The sequence below is a fragment of the Bos indicus x Bos taurus genome, chromosome 26 (genome assembly GCF_003369695.1).
Source record: "Bos indicus x Bos taurus breed Angus x Brahman F1 hybrid chromosome 26, Bos_hybrid_MaternalHap_v2.0, whole genome shotgun sequence".
Taxonomy (NCBI): domain Eukaryota; kingdom Metazoa; phylum Chordata; class Mammalia; order Artiodactyla; family Bovidae; genus Bos; species Bos indicus x Bos taurus.
The window spans coordinates 50,966,349-50,984,505 of record NC_040101.1 but is presented as its reverse complement, the minus strand read 5'-3'; the positions used below and the strand labels follow the sequence as shown (position 1 = coordinate 50,984,505).

The following is an 18,157-nucleotide window of genomic DNA, read 5'->3' as shown; positions in this document are numbered from 1 at the left end:
CAAGAGTCAACAAGGACAAAAATATATATATATTCTACTTATATTAAGAATGAAGGTAGATTAAGTGGACACCAATCAACATAAATTGAATAGTAAACTTGTAATCAGATCCCAATGGATACCAGTTTGAGCTGTGCTGATCACATTTTAATACATGTCTAGTGCAATGGCATTTGGTTTTACAGAGATTCTTATCTGGTTGACCCACACTAGTTATTAAAAGCTTGAATTAAGCAACTAAACACAGACCTAAGAATGTAATGTTAGTGACAAGAATTTGGAATCAAACAATAGCTTCATCATAGTAATCAAATGTTTAATAGGACATTCTTCTGATCAAAAGTTAGGTTTTAAATGACAAAAATCCATATTGCTTCATCTTTTTAAACTATGAGAAGGACATGATAGGCTTTAGTCAAAATTTTTCACCTATTTAAATTAATAAGGAGAAAAACAGCAGCCAAAATCCAAACCAAAGAGTAGAATTACGGTGAGTCAACAGATTGAAACACAAATAGTGTTAATTATAGAGCAATACATACTGAGAATTAACCTTCTGATTGATTCATGACACTAGTTGAAGATTCTGAATACATTTTTGTTTTCAAAAGTCCATGCATGTATGAATGTTATTGAAAGTTTTTTGGTAAATGAGGATCCACCAACTTTTATATTCATGGAAAAGTGATGAAGTCTTAATTTTTTCTCATGAAATTATATATTACTTATAAAACAAGTGAAGAGCAATTATATATAGAAAATATCTTAAGAAATCATATTCAACTCTTACAAAGATGCCTCCAAATTAACATGTGCTTATCCAAATATTTATGAGTATTTATGAGTTATCCGATGACTACACTTAGCATAATTTTACATACACTGTGACTAACAGTAATAGGGCAGTATTAGTATGTTTGCATATGTAGATAAAGGAGGCCTAGTCCTGAGAGTCCATTCATGGATAAGCCATCACTGTGTTAGACTGGACCTCTTAGCATATTTAAGTGTTGCCTGTACACAGTCTATTTTAAACAGGGAATTTATATGCCTGGACATTTATAACAGGAAGTGGTATACACGGGATTATGTCCTGCAGGTTCACTGCCTCAAGTTTGCCTTGATGATTGCTTCGTTTACCACCTCTTTCACATCTTTGTTCCTCAAACTGTAGATCATGGGATTCAGCATGGGAATCACTGTGGTGTAAGACACAGCCACCATCTTCCCCTGCTCCACAGACTCTTCAGCGGGCCTCCTGAGATACATGAAGAGGAGAGTCCCATAAAACATGGTAACAGCTGTCAGGTGGGACCCACACGTGGGTGTATTCTTTAATGTGGACCCCTCCACAGGCAATCTTTGTAAGAGGATGGTCAGCACAATAGAAGTGGTTAATTTCAAAGTTTCCATAGAAATACAGGCTATATGTCCACAATGTGCAAATTAGGGTATCAGAGAACCCATAGATGTATGGCACAGAGATGAGACTAGCACAGACAGTCCTGGACATTTTACTGCCATAAAGCAGAGGGTTGCAGATGGCCATGTAGCACTCAAAGGCCATCATAGCCAAGATATATACTTCCACGTGGACAAGGGCTCTGAAGAAGTAACACTGCACCAAGCATCCCACATAGGAAATGGTTTTTTCTCTGATAGTAAGTTTTCCAGCATCTTCAGAGTGACATTGAAAGAGAACCACACATCCACAAAAGACAAGTGACTCAAGAAAAAGTACATGAAGCTCTGAAGCTGGAGGCTGATGCTGATCAAAATAATCATGTCAATGTTCCCTATCAGAGTAATCATGTAAACTACTAGAAACACCACAAAAAAGAGAACTTGAAGCTCCTGATGACTGGTCAATCCCAGAAGAACAAATTCTGTCACATCTGTGAAATTTGGCATTGCCTTGACTTAGACCAGTCTGCATTGCCTATGAACAAATTAAAAGAAATGAATGGATTTGTTTTATTCTTGAAAATTTTGAGTCATGTTTATCAGTATTCTGCTGCTGCTGCTAAGTTGCTTCAGTCATGTCCAACTCTGTGCTACCCCAGAGACGGCAGCCCACCAGGCTCCCCCGTCCCTGGGATTCTCCAGACAAGAACACTGGAGTGGGTTGCCATTTCCTTCTCCAATGCATGAAAGTGAAAAGTGAACGGGAAGTCGCTCAGTTGTGTCTAACTCTTAGCAACCCCATGGACTGCAGCCTACCAGGCTCCTCTGTCCATGGGATTTTCCAGGCAAGAGTACTGGAGTGGGTTGCCATTGCCTTATCCATATCCCTCTGAGTACTGCCAATAGAATTGTCTGTCCTTTATCAATTTTATAGAGCAATAATAATGCTGTCTAGTCTTGTATTTTAATTTCTGTGCAGTATTCATTTTAACAAAACTAAGGCAACACAAGCTAATAATTTGACAAATTCTTGTAAATATAATAGGCCAATTACAAAAGACAAAAAAATGACTTAATTTAAAATGTTCAATAAATGCTCATAGAATACAGATATGTTAAATACCTGTGACCAAAATGTTTACCCTATTTAGTGAACAATTTCCTTTGAATTACTTTCCTTGATGCTCTTTTAACATCTTTGTTCTGAAGGTTGTAGATCAAAGGATTTAGCATAGGACTCACAAACATATAAAAAACAGCTACAATTTTTCCCTGTTCTACAGATGTCTCAGAAAGGGGTCTCAGATGCATGCAGAACAGTGTCCATAAAATATAGTGACAGCCGTCAGGTGAGACCCACAGGTAGAAAAGGCCTTGTGCCTCCCTTCTGCAGAGTGGAAATGCAGAATGGTTGTGAAAATGAAAATGTAGGAGATGAGAATGATGGTGAGAGAACACGTGAGGTTGAAATCAGCCACCACAAACATGGCAGTCTCTTTGACATAAATATCTGAGCAGGCCACTACTAGGAGAGGTGGGTATGACAGTAAAAGTGTTTGATTTCATTGGGTTCACAGAAGGAGAGACAGGGCATAAGAACGGTCTGGGCAAGACCATTTGCAAAGCTGTAAGTATATGGAGCAGCAACGAGAGAGAGGCAGACATCTCAGGACATCTTGCAGATGGCCACATAGTGACCAGAAGCCAACACTGCCAAAATATAATAATCTGTGATCACCAGGGCAATGAAAAAGTGAAATTGTATGATGCAACCAAGGAAAGAAATATTTTTTTCTCTTTGAAAAGATATTGACCAGCATCTGAGGAGCAACAGTGGTGGCATGACAGAGATATACAAAGGAGAGGTGGCTGAGGAAGAAGTACATTGGAGTCTAAAGCTTTGAGTCAGTTCTGATTAACAAAATCATGCTCACATTGGCAATGACTGTGATCACGTAGATGACTAGGAAGACCATGAAAAAAACAGGCTGCAAATCAGTTCAATCTGTCAGTCCCAGGAAGATAAACTGAGTCACCTCTGTATAGTTTTTCTTTAACATCATGTTGCTCAACTTCCAACAATGGCTAAAGTAATGGAAATAAAATTCATTTGTGTTTTATCATTTTTCCATTTCCTACATCATGTCATCTAATACTTATTCCTTTTTTCAGACTTGCAAATACATGTGAAATAAGTAACCTCAGTTCAGTTCAGTCGCTCAGTTGTGTCTGACTCTTTGTGACCCCATGAAGCCTCTCTGTCCATCACCATCTCCCAGAGTTCACACAAACTCACGTCCATCGAGTCAGTGATGCCATCCAGCCATCTCATCCTCTGTTGTCCCCTTCTCCTCCTGCCCCCAATCCCTCCCAGCATCAGAGTCTTTACCAATGAGTCAACTCTTCGCATGATGTGGCCAAAGTACTGGAGTTTCAGCTTTAGCATCATTCCTTCCAAAGAAATCCCAGGGCTGACCTGCTTTAGAATGGACTGGTTGGATCCCGATGCAGTCCAAGGTACTCTCAAGAGTCTTCTCCAACACCACAGTTCAAAAGCATCAATTATTTGGCACTCAGCTTTCCTCACAGTCCAACTCTCACATCCATGCATGACCACTGAAAAAACCATAGCCTTGATTAGACGGACCTTTGTTTGCAAAGTAATGTCTCTGCTTTTAAATATGCTATCTAGGTTGGTCATAACTTTTCTTCCAAGGAGTAAGCATCTTTTAATTTCATGGCTACAATCACCATCTGCAGTGATTTTGGAGCCCCCAAAAATAAAATCTGACATTGTTTCCACCATTTCCCCATCTATTTGACATGAAGTGATGGGACCAGATGCCATGATCTTTGTTTTCTGAATGTTGAGCTGTAAGCCAACTTTTTCCCTCTCCACTTTCACTTTCATCAAGAGGCTTTTTCGTTCCTCTTCACTTTCTGCCATAAGGGTGGTGTCATCTGCGTATCTGAGCTTATTGATATTTCTCCCAGCAATCTTGATTCCAGAAAACCACTAGACCATGCAGGTATGACCTAAGTCAAATTCCTTATGATTATACAGTGGAAGTGAGAAATAGATTTAAGGGAATAGATCTGATAGACAGAATGCCTATGAACTATGGACGGAGGTTTGTGACATTGTACAGGAGACGGGGATCAAGACCATCCCCATGGAAAAGAAATGCAAAAAAGTAAAATGGCTGTCTGGGGAGGCCTTACAAATAGCTGTGAAAAGAAGAGAAGTGAAAAGCAAAGGAGAAAAGGGAAGATATAAGCATCTGAATGCAGAGTTTCAAAGGATGGCAAGAAGAGATAAGAAAGCCTTCTGCAGTGATCAATGCAAAGAAATAGAGTAAAACAATAGAATGGGAAAGACTAGAGATCTCTTCAAGAAAATTAGAGATACCAAGGGAACATTTCATGGAAAGATAGGCTCGATAAAAGACAGAAATGGTATGGACCTAAAAGAAGCAGAAGATATTAAGAAGAGGTGGCAAGAATACACAGAAGAACTGTACAAAAAAATCTTCATGACACAGATAATCACGATGGTATGATCACTTACCTAGAGCCAGACATCCTGGAATGTGAAGTCAAGTGGGCCTTAGAAAGCATCACTACGAACAAAGCTAGTGGAGGTGATGGAACTCCAGTTGAGCTATTTCAAATCCTGAAAGATGCTGCTTTCAAAGTGCTGCACTCAATATGCCAGCAACTGGAAAAGGTCAGTTTTCATTCCAATCCCAAAGAAAGGCAATGCCAAAGAATGCTCAAACTACCACACAATTGCACTCATCTCACACGCTAGTAAAGTAATGATCAAAACTCTCCAACCCAGGCTTCAGCAATACGTGAACCGTGAACTTCCAGATGTTCAAGCTCATTTTAGAAAAGGCAGAAGAACAAGAGATCAAATTGCCAACATCTGCTGGATCATCGAAAAAGCAAGAGAGTTCCAGAAACAAACATCTATTTCTGCTTTATTGACTATGCCAAAGCCTTTGACTGTGTGAATCACAATAAACTGTGGAAAATTCTGAAAGAGATGGGAATACCAGATCACTTGACCTGCCTCTTGAGAAACCTATATGCAGCTCAAGAAGCAACAGTTAGAACTGGACATGGAACAACAGACTGGTTCCAAATAGGAAAAGGAGGATGTCAAGGCTGTATATTGTCACCCTGCTTATTTAACTTATATACAGAGTACATCTTGAGAAATGCTGGGCTGGAGGAAGCACAGGCTGGAATCAAGATTGCTGGGAGAAATATCAATAACCTCAGATATGCAGATGACACCACCCTTATGGCAGAAAGTGAAGAGGAACTCAAAAGCCTCTTGATGAAAGTGAAAGTGGAAAGGGAAAAAGTTGGCTTACAGCTCAACATTCAGAAAATTAAGATCATGCCATCTGGTCCCATCACTTCATGGGAAATAGATGGGGAACCAGTGGAAACAGTGTCAGACTTTATATTTTGGGGGGCTCCAAAATCACTGCAGATGGTCACTGCAGCCATGAAATTTAAAGATGCTTACTCATTGGAAGAAAAGTTATGACCAACGTAGATAGCATATTTAAAAGCAGAGACATTACTTTGCCAACAAAGGTCTGTCTAGTCAGGGCTATGGTTTTTCCAGTGGTCATGCATGGATGTGAGAGTTGGACTGTGAAGAAAGCTGAGTGCCAAAGAATTGATGCTTTTGAACTATGGTGTTGGAGAAGACTCTTGAGAGTCCCTTGGACTGCAAGGAGATCCAATCAGTCCATTCTAAAGGAGATCAGGTCTGGGATTTCTTTGGAAGGAATGATGCTAAAGCTGAAACTCCAGTACTTTGGCCACCTCATGCGAAGAGTTGACTCATTGGAAAGACTCTTTTGCTGGGAGGGATTGGAGGTAGGAGGAGAAGGGGATGAGAGAGGATGAGATGGCTAGGTAGTATCACTGACTTGATGGACGTGAGTCTCAGTGAACTCTGGGAGTTGGTGATGGACAGGGAGGCCTGGTGTGCTGCGATTCATGGGGTCACAAAGAGTCGGACATGACTGACCGACTGAACTGAACTGAAAAACAGTAAAAAGTGCTGCTGAGGATTTATGATTATCATAAGCAATTTTTAGATTTTTAAATATCAGAGATGGGATAGAAACTATAAGTGATATGAGGAATAATACTAGTTTATTACTTTTTTTTCCTTTATTTTTTTCTTTTTTTTTTAACTTTACAATATTGTATTGATTTTGCCATATATCAACATGAATCCGCCATAGGTATACACGTGTTCCCCATCCTGAACCCTCCTCCCTCCTCCCTCCCCGTACCATTGTTCTGGGTTGTCCCAGTGCACCAGCCCCAAGCATCCAGTATCGTTCATCATGCCTGGACTGGCGACTCATTTCATGTATATTATACATGTTTCAATGCCATTCTCCCAAATCATCCCACCCTCTCCCTCTCCCACAGAGTCCAAAAGACTGTTCTATACATCAGTGTCTCTTTTGCTGTCTCATATACAGGGTTTGTTACCGTCTTTCTAAATTCCATATATATGCATTAGTATAGTGTATTGGTGTTTTTCTTTCTGGCTTACTTCACTCTGTATAATAGGCTCCAGTTTCATCCACCTCATTAGAACTGATTCAAATGTATTTTTTTAATGGCTGAGTAATACTCCATTGTGTATATGTACCACAGCTTTTTTATCCATTCATCTGCTGATGGACATCTAGGTTGCTTCCATGTCCTGGCTGATGAACAGTGCTGCGATGAACATTGGGGTACACGCGTCTCTTTCAATTCTGGTTTCCTCGGTGTGTATGCCCAGCAGTGGGATTGCTGGGTCATAAGGCAGTTCTCAGTTTAATATTTAAAGAATCATGAAAAGAAAGAGAAAAATCCACACACTTCTGTCTCATGTTTTATGTATGAAATAATAAACACGTGTGAGGATACTGAAGATCTGAAAAAAGCAGAGAAATCAACTAACTTGGCCAAATAGAACCATATTCTGCTCAACTGCCATCTCTTCTGAGATTTTTCCAGCGCCATAAGATTCCCCAACTTGCACACCTCAGGAGGAGATGCCAAAGGTGAGCAGTGGGGTCCATGACATGGAGATGTGTGAAAATCCTAAAGAAAAGTGTGGTTGTATGAATGCTTACTGATGATTAGTTATGCATAGTCAAGTGCTCATTACAATATTTTCTACTTCTGACTGTGAGGAGTTCATAATAATAAAAAAAAAAAAAAAAGTAAAAACACAGTATCAGTTTTAAAGTGGAAAGCATATTGGTAAAACAACAAACAAAAGTCAAAATAAATAAGTTTTTAAAAAACCTAAAGGAAATTTGGGATTTCTCTCAAAAGTTTTATGAATGAGGATTCCATTACACTAATACTAATATCTACATATATTTCTTAGAATAATAACTTAAGATACCCAATGATCTTAACTGATATATAAGGTGAACAAAGGAAAAACCAACCAAAAGAATCAAAGAAAGGAAAACATTTCTTCCTGATATGGTTGACAGGTTTTGATAAATAGTTTGCAAATTATTAAGCCCTCCAAATCAAACAAATTGTCATTTGGTAAATCTGTCTTTCATAAATTTCTACCATTATGAGTACTATGGGTAGAATTATCTGACATATATTAATTTTACAGAGCAATAGCAATGCTTTATGAATTTCAGCATGGTAGGTGGTGATGGTTTAGTCACTAAGTCCTGTCAAACTCTTGAGACCCCATGGACTGTAGCCTGCCAGGCTCCTCTGTCCATGTGATTCTCCAGGCAACAATACTGGAGTGGGTTGCCATTTCTTTATCCATTCAAGGTTGTAGTCATTTTAATACAGTAAATTAACACAAGCTAATGACTAGAAACATTCTTTCCAGTCTCATAGGTGAATTATAAAAGACAAAGACAAGTCAATTGGAAAAAGTGACTTATTATTTGAAAATTTTCTCTAATTGGTCAAAGAATACAATTATATTACATACCTCTGACTAAATGTGTACCTGATTTGACAAATAATTTCTCTTGAAACACTTTCCTTATTGCTCTTTTAACATCTTTGTTCTGAAGGCTGTAGATCAAAGGGTTTAGCATAGGACTCACAAAGACATAAAAAACAGCTGAATTTTTGGTCTGTTCTACAGATGCCTCAGAAGGCAGCCTCAGATACATCCAGAACAGTGTCCCATAAAACATAGTGACAACTGTCAGATGAGACCCACAAGTAGAGACGGACTTGCACCTCCCTTCTGGTGAACGACCTTGCAGAATGGCTGTAAAGATGACAATGTAGGAGATGAGGATGATGGTGAGAGCAAACATGAGGTTGGAACCAGCCACCACAAACGTGGCAGTTTCATTGACATAAGTATCTGACCAGGCCAGGACTAGGAAAGGTGGGTCCATACAGTAAAAGTGGTTGATTTCATTGTGTCCACAGTAGGAGAGGCGGAGCATCAGGATGGTCTGGGTAAGACCATTTGCAAAGCTGTAAGTATAAGTAGCAGCAATGAGAGAGAGGCAGACACCTCAGGACATTTTGCTGCCATATAACAAGGGTTTTTAGTTGGCCATGTAGCAGTCATAAGCCATTGCTTTGAGCCTATAGCTATCTGTGAGCCCCAAGAAAATGGAAAAGTCAAATTGTATAAAGCAACCAAGGAAGGAAATGGTTTTTTTCTTAGATGAGAGATTAACCAGCATCTGAGGAGTGACATTCGTGGTACAACAGAGATCTACAAAGGAGAGGTGGTTGAGGAAGAAGTACATTGGAGTGTGAAACTTTGAGTCAGTTTGATTAACAAAATCATGCTCACATTGCCGATGACTGTGATCTGATAGATGACCAGTGAGTGAGTGAGTGAGTGAAGTCGCTCAGTCGTGTCCAACTCTTTGCGACCCCATGGACTATCAGGCTCCTCTGTCCACGGGATTTTCCAGGCAAGAGTACTGGAGTGAGTTGCCATTTCCTTCTCCAGGGTATCTTCCCAACCCAGGGATCGAACCTAGGAAGACCACAAAAAGGACAGGCTGCAACTCAGCTCGATCTGTCAGTCCCAGGAGGATAAATTCAGTCACGTCTGTGTAGTTTTCCTTTAACTTTGTGTTTGCTCAGCTTCCAATGATTTTGAAAAGAAAGGAAATAAAAATTAATTGGTCCTTTGTCTTTTTTCCATTACTCACATGGTGTCATCTGATGCTTACCTCTCTCAAACTTCTAAATACATGTCATATAAATGGTTGATTCATGTCAATGTATGGCAAAAACCAGTACAATATTGTAAAGTAATTAGTCTCCAATTAAAATAAGTAAATTAATTTCTTTTAAAGTAACCTAAGAGACATCTCTGGGAATCCAGTGGTGCTACAATGCAAGGGGTGAGAGTTTGATCTCCAGATAGGAAGCTAAGATCCCACATGCCTCATTGACATATTCTATATATAGAACAGAAGCCATATTATCAGAAATTCAGTAAGTACTTTAAAAATTGTCCACATAGAAAAATTCTTTTAAAAAAGCACAGAAATATCCTAGTAAACATGTATTTGATGTTTTCAATAGTTAACTTAATGTAGAGTTCCTTTACATAAAATTAGTTATATTTTCCAATGCTTTTGCACAAGTCTTTCCTATATGAAAATCTTTTATCTTTTCTCCAATTCATTCTCATAAATTGGTCACTGACATTTCCTCTTAAACATTGCTTTTCTTTGAAATTTTGATGTTTGTTTTCAGTATAATTTTGGTGCAGTGTCTACAAAATCAGTCAATAAAGCTCAAGCATTTTCTGAGCTGAATGGACTTAAGGAAGTAGAACAGATACATACTTACAGAAAGAGTGTCTGTCTATCTGCCACTCTAACCTCACGGACATTTTAAGTTAATCCCTCACATCACAACATAAAGTGATGCCTGTTCACTTCATCCATTCTTGCCTGCCTAAGGTGGCCCTCACATCACCAAAACTTGTTTCACTTTTAAGACATCTCAGGATATCCTTCAGTTCAGTTCAGTCACTCAGTCATGTACAACTCTTTGCAAACCCATGAATCGCAGCACGCCAGGCCTCCCTGTCCATCACCAACTCCCGGAGTTCACTCAGAATCATGTCCATCAAGTCACTGATGCCATCCAGCCATCTCATCCTCTGTCATCCCCTTCTCCTCCTGTCCCCATTCGCTCCCAGCATCAGGGTCTTTTCCAATGAGTCAACTCTTCACATGAGGTGGCCAAAGTACTGGAGTTTCAGCTTTAGCATCATTCTTTCCAAAGAAATCCCAGGGCTGATATCCTTTAGAATGGACTGATTGGATCTCCTTGCAGTCCAAGGGACTCTCAAGAGTCTTCTCCAACACCACAGTTCAAAAGCATCAATTCTTTGGCACTCAGCCTTCTTCACAGTCCAACTCTCACATCCATACATGACCACAGGAAAAGGCTTGACTAGACCGACCTTTGTTGGCAAAGTAACGTCTCTGATTTTCAATATGCTATCCAGGTTGGTCATAACTTTCCTTCCAAGGAGTAAGTGTCTTTTGATTTCACGGCTGCAGTCATCATCTGCAGTGATTTTGGAGCCCCAAAAAATAAAGTCTGACACTGTTTCCACTGTTTCCCCATCTATTTCCCATGAAGTGATGGGACCAGAAGGCATGATCTTCGTTTTCTGAATGTTGAGCTGTAAGCCAACTTTTTCACTCTCCACTTTCACATTCATCAAGAGGCTTTTTCGTTCCTCTTCACTTTCTGCCATAAGGGTGGTGTCATCTGCATATCTGAGGTTATTGATATGTCTCCTGGCAATCTTGATTCCAGCTTGTGCTTCTTCTAGTCCAGCATTTCTCATGATATACTCTGCATATAAGTTAAATAAGCAGGATGGCAATATACAGCCTTGACGTCCTCCTTTTCCTATTTGGATCCAGTCTGTTGTTCCATGTCCAGTTCTAACTGTTGCTTCCTGACCTGCATATAGGTTTCTCAAGAAGCAGGTCAGGTGGTCTGGTATTCCCATCTCTTTCAGAATTTTCCACAGTTGATTGTGATCCACACAGTCAAAGGCTTTGGCATAGTCAATAAAGCAGAAATAGGTGTTTTTCTGGAACTCTATTGCTTTTTCCATGATCCAGCAGATGTTGGCAATTTGATCTCTGGTTCCTCTGCCTTTTCTAAAACCAGCTTGAACATCAGAAAGTTCATGATTCATGTATTGCTGAAGCCTGGCTTTGAGAATTTTGATCATCACTTTACTAGTGTGTGAGATGAGTGCAATTGTGCAGTAGTTTGAGCATTCTTTGGCATTGCCTTTCTTTGGGATCGGAATGAAAACTGACCTTTTGCAGTCCTGTGGTCACTGCTGAGTTTTCCACATTTGCTGGCATAAGGAGTGCAACAGAATAATCTTTCAGGATTTGAAACAGCTCAACTGGAATTCCATCACCTCCACTAGCTTTGTTTGTAGTGATGCTTTCTAAGGCCCACTTGACTTCACATTCCAGGATGTCTGGCTCTAGGTCAGTGATCACATCATCATAATTATCTGGGTTGTGAAGATCTTTTTTTGTACAGTTCTTCTGTGTATTCTTGCCACCTCTTCTTAATATTGCTTATTAATATTGCTTCTGTTAGATCCATACCACTTCTGTCTTTTATCGAGCCCATCTTTGCATGAAATGTTCCCTTGGTATCTGTAATTTTCTTGAAGAGATCTCCAGTCTTTCCCATTCTGTTGTTTTCCTCTATTTCTTTCCATTGATCTCTGAGGATGTCTTTCTTATCTCTCCTTGCTATTCTTTGGAACTCTGCATTCAGATGTTTATATCTTTCCTCTTCTCCTTTGCTTTTTGCTTCTCTTCTTTTCACAGCTATTTGTAAGGCCTCCCCAGACAGCCATTTTGCTTTTTTGCATTTCTTTTCCATGGGGATGGTCTTGATCCCTGTCTCCTGTACAGTGTAACGAACCTCATTCCATAGTTCATCAGGCACTGTATCTATCAGATCAAGGCCCTTAAATCTATTTCTCACTTTGGCCTTGGAATACGGAATGAAGCAGGGCAAAGACTAATAGAGTTTTGCCAAGAAAATGCACTGGTCATAGCAAAGACCCCCTTCCAACAATACAAGAGGAGACTCTACACATGGACATCACCACATGGTCAACACCAAAATCAGATTGATTATATTCTTTGCAGCCAAAGATGGAGAAGCTCTATACAGTCAGCAAAAACAAGACCGGGAGCTGACTGTGGCTCAGATCATGAGCTCCTTATTGCCAAATCCAGACTTAAATTGAAGATAGTAGGGAAAACCCCTATACCATTCAGGATATCCTTAGTTTTGTTTATTATAGCCAATTATTGAGGGCATAATTTGGTTCATGGGACACAAAAGTAAGTCAGTTCTTTTTTCTATAAAAATAAGTATACATTACACAAAAATATGTGTAGCTTTTTATACAAACACACATATGTATATAATTGATATTAAATAATAAAGGAGGGCCTAATTAGGGGAAATATTGTATGAAAAGTTTTCTCTTGGGGGAGGAGACAATTATTTTAAAATGATTGTCAGACACATCCCCAAACTGTAATGATTTTGCTGAAACTACCCCTCATTTTAACTCTTACAGAGGGTAAGAATAAATTAGATGATAAAAATTTGTTTCAAGTTCTTTAAAACATGTAAATGGTCACACTGATAATAATAATCATATTACCTACAAAATTGTGATATTATGTGAAAAATCATAAGGTTCACTTTTCAACTTTTGTGAATGATAAAGGAAACCATAAAGGCAGTGCTGGAAGAATCTATATTTTTGTTCAGTAGCAGGAAATGACCAGGTAGGTCATTGTTATAACAACTCTTATTAAAAGGTACAGTACAGGGATGGACACAGATCATGTTTAAAACACTTTGTAAATGAAGAACCACGCCTGCTTTCTCACCCATTTACACTAGTTCATTATCCTACTGAGATATTTGAATTTATTGACCAGGGTGGTAAATTGAAAGTGAAAGTGAAAGTCACTCAGTCGTGTCCAACTGTTTGTGACCCAATGAACTATACAGTCCATGGAATTCTCCTGGCCAGAGTTCTCGAGTAGGTACCTTTTACCTTCTCCAGGGGATCTTCCCAACCAAGGGATCAAACCCAGGTCTCCTACGTTGCAGGCAGATTATTTACCAGCTGAGCCACAAGGGAAGCCCATGCCAAAGTCATCTAAATCAATGAAATCACAATCATTTGGTTTCCTTTTATAAACACCTATGCTACAATAAACTGTGGGAAATTCTGAAAGAGATGGGGATACCAGACCACCTGACCTGGCTCTTGAGAAATCTATATGCAGGTCAGGAAGCAACAGTTAGAACTGGACATGGAACAACAGACTGGTTCCAAATAGGAAAAGGAGGACGTCAAGGCTGTATATTATCATCCTGCTTATTTAACTTATATGTAGAGTACATCATGAGAAATGCTGGACTGGAAGAAGCACAAGCTGGAATCAAGATTGCCGGGCAAAGTATCAATAACCTCAGATATGCAGATGACACCACCCTTATGGCAGAAAGTGAAGAGGAACTAAAAAGCCTCTTGATGAAAGTGAAAGTGGAGAGTGAAAAAGTTGGCTTACAGCTCAACATTCAGAAAACGAAGATAATGCCTTCTGGTCCCATCACTTCATGGGAAATAGATGGGGAAACAGTGGAAAGAGTGTCAGACTTTATTTTGGGGGGTTCAAAAATCACTGCAGATGGTGATTGCAACCATGAAATTAAAAGATGCTTACTCCTTGGAAGGAAAGTTATGACCAACCTAGATAACATATTCAAAAGCAGAGACATTACCTTGCCAACAAAGGTCCGTCTAGTCAAGGCTATGGTTTTTCCTGTGGTCATGTATGGATGTGAGAGTTGGACTGTGAAGAAAGCTGAGCGCCGAAGTATTGATGCTTTTGAACTGTGGTGTTGGAGAAGACTCTTGAGAGTCCCTTGGACTGCAAGGAGATCCAACCAGTCCATTCTAAAGAGATCAGTCCTGGGTGTTCTTTGGAAGGAATGATGCTAAAGCTGAAACTCCAGTACTTTGGCCACCTCATGCGAAGAGTTGACTCATTGGAAAAGACTCTGATGCTGGGAGGGATTGGGGGCAGGAGGAAAAGGGGACTACAGAGGATGAGATGGCTGGATGGCATCACTGACTCGATGGACGTGAGTCTTAGTGAACTCCGGGAGTTGGTGATGGACAGGGAGGCCTGGCGTGCTGCAATTCATGGGTTCGCAAAGAGTTGGACATGACTGAGAGACTGAACTGAACTGAATTGATGCTTATATTTATTGTCATAACAAGCAAACATTATTTTTTTTCTGGATTGTTTCTTTAATCTCTATATTTATTAAATCATCAATAAGACCCCCAAATAATTAACATCTCCATTCCATATTTACTGTGAAGAATTGAGATAGTGCAAACAGTCAACATGTTGGATCATTTACTTGAATACTTCATGGTTATGACGTTTCTTCACAAAAACAGAGCACAACATCCTACATGATGGGGCAAGGAAAACTCAGAGAGAAGTGGGCAGAGATGGCTCTGGAGTCTAACAAGCTTTGTACTCTGGACAATCACCCTCATGCTGAGCTCTGCCATGTGGTCTTTGATCTATTTTTCTTTTTCCATTATGATACCACTCCAAGGTACATTTATAAACATTTGTACTATGAGAAAATAGAAAAAAATGTAAACCTGCTTATTTTTTTCATCTGTATGTTAATGAGGGTGGTAATTTTCATTGAATGAGTTCTCACACTTACCTGTCTGAGGTAAGTGTCCAAAACAATTTGTCCAGTACTTAGAAATGACTCCTGAATCTGAGAGTCACATTTTAGCATTTGTCAAACTGAATTGTATCTTACATATGATGTGTGTGCTTATGGCATCCTGTTTTGTGGGGGAAACATAGCATATCACTTGCATCAGGTGAAAGTTACTGGCAATTAGAGGGGGCAACATAGGAGAATGTGGACTTCACTGGTCGCCCAGATGGTTAAGAAATGCCTGCAATGCAGGTGACATGGGTTCAATCCCTGGTTCAGGAAGACACTCTCCACTCCAGTATTCTTACCTCAATAAGTCATGGACAGAGGAGCCTGGTGAGCTTTGGTCCATGCAAAGATTTGCACATGACTGAGTGATGAGCACATTCACTTTTTTTTTTCACTTTCATAGTAGAAAGTACTCAATAACAGTAATTACTTAGCTGATGATCTAGGTACCACTAATACATTTTTACCCACATTGCAGAGAAAGAGAAGAAAACTTTTAAAAAAGAACATTGCCTAATTTATAAAATAATAATGATTTTCATACAACTTTCAATGAAGAATGTTTCTCACATTGTATTTATTATAAATATGTGCTGTTATTTTTTATGCAAACTCAGATTTTTTTATTGATTCATTTTATAATTGTTTATAAAAGCATTTTCTAATTTATGAGAGTAGATTTCAGGCCACAATTTTATTTTTATTGATTAAAGTATCTATTTCTAATATCCAAAATATATTTTAACAATACCAAGTCCTACCTGTGAAAGGAGAATGACTTCAAAGGGACAGCACTGATGTGAAGACTCTGAGAAGTTTATACCAGAATGTCACAGAAGGACCAGCTCCTTAAGATTCAACTATTTTTCATAGAAAACAATTCAGGCTATGAACAAACATAAGTGTTTCACTATTTTTTTAATCTTAAGTTCAGTGAAGACATGAATTCTTGCCATACCCCAATATTATCAAGGAATCAAATCCCGTGAAATGGTAAAGCAATGGGACTCATTGTTTGTTTGAACTTAAGCCTAAATGTCTTGACATTTTGAGCTGATTGGGGGATATATTAAGTTATCCATATTTTGTACATATTCAGTTCAGTTCAGTTCAGTTCAGTCACTCAATCGTGGCCGATTCTTTGCAACCCCAGAATCACAGCACACCAGGCCTCCCTGTCCATCACCAACTCCCGGAGTTAACCCAAACCCATGCCCATCGAGTCGGTGATGCCATCCAGCCATCTCATCCTCTGCAATCCCCTTCTCCCCCTACCCCCAATCCCTCTCAGCATCAGGGTCTTTTCCAATGAGTCAACTCTTCGCATGAGGTGGCCAAAGTACTGGAGCTTCAGCTTTAGCATTAGTCCATCCATTGAACACTCAGGACTGATCTCCTTTAGAATGGACTGGTTGGATCTCCTTGCAGTCCAAGGGACTCTCAAGAGTCTTCTCCAGCACCACAGTTCAAAAGCATCATTTCTCAGTTCTCAGCTTTCCTCACATTCCAACTCTCACATCCATACATTACCACCGGAAAAACCATAGCCTTGACTAGACGGAGCTTTGTGGGCAAAGTAATGTCTTTGCTTTTCAATATGCTATCTAGGTTGGTCATAACTTTCCTTCCAAGGAGTAAGCGTCTTTTAATTTCATGGCTGCAGTCACCATCTGCAGTGATTTTGGAGCCCCCGAAAATATAAAGTCTGACACTGTTTCCACTGTTTCCCCATCTATTTCCCATGAAGTGATGGGACTAGATGCTATGATCTTAGTTTTCTGAATATTGAGCTTTAGGTCAACTTTTTCACTCTCCTCTTTCACTTTCATCAAGAGGCTTTTGAGTTCCTCTTCACTTTCTGCCATAAGGGTGGTGTCATCTGCATATCTGAGGTTACTGATATTTCTCCTGGCAATCTTGATTCAGCTTGTGCTTCTTCCATTCTAGCATTTTTCATGATGTACTCTGCATATAAGTTAAATAAGCAGGGTGACAATATACAGCCTTATACTCCTTTTCCTACTTGGAACCAGTCTGTTGTTCCATGTCCAGTTCTATCTGTTGCTTCCTGACCTGCATATAGGTTTCTCAAGAGGCAGGTCAGGTGATCTGGTATCCCCATCTCTTAGAATTTTCTACAGTTTATTGTGATCCACAGAGTCAAAGGCTTTGGGATAGTCAATAAAGCAGAAATAGATGTTTTTCTGGAACTCTCTTGCTTTTTTCATGGTCCTGCAGTTGTTGGCAATTTGATCTCTGGTTCCTCTGCCTTTTCTAAAACCAGCTTGAACATCTGGAAGTTCATGTTTCACGTATTGCTGAAGCCTGGCTTGAAGAATTTTGAGCATTACTTTACTAGCATGTGAGATGAGTGCAATTGTATGGTAGTTTGAGCATTCTTTGGCATTGCCTTTCTTTGGGATTGCCTTTCTTTGAGACCTTTTTCCAGTCCTGTAGCCACCGCTGAGTTTTCCAAATGTGCTGGCATATTGAGTGCAGCACTTTCACAGCATCATCTTTCAGGATTTGAAATAGCTCAACTGGAGTTCCATCACCTCCACTAGCTTTGTTCGTAGTGATGCTTTCTAAGGCCCACTTGACTTCACATTCCAGGATGTCTGGCTCTAGATGAGTGATCACACCATCATTTTTATCTGAGTCATGAAGATCTTTTTTTGTACAGTTCTTCTGTGTATTCTTGCCACCTCTTCTTAATGTCTTCTGCTTCTGTTAGGTCCATACCACTTCTGTCTTTTATTGAGCCCATCTTTGCATGAAATGTTCCCTTGGTATCTCTAATTTTCTTGAAGAGATCTCTAGTCTTTCCCATTCTGTTGTTTTCCTCTATTTCTTTCCATTGATAGCTGAGGAAGGCTTTCTTATCTCGTCTTGCCAT

The 18,157-nt window shown here is 39.5% G+C and overlaps 3 pseudogenes; all 3 read right to left on the bottom strand.

Annotated features, from left to right (window-relative positions):
* Positions 1 to 1,101: 1,101 nt before the first annotated feature.
* LOC113884219 lies at positions 1,102 to 1,911 on the bottom strand (annotated as a pseudogene).
* Positions 1,912 to 2,547: 636 nt separating this feature from the next.
* On the bottom strand, positions 2,548 to 3,464 carry LOC113884643 (annotated as a pseudogene).
* Positions 3,465 to 8,402: 4,938 nt separating this feature from the next.
* On the bottom strand, positions 8,403 to 15,327 carry LOC113884416 (annotated as a pseudogene).
* Positions 15,328 to 18,157: the final 2,830 nt, after the last annotated feature.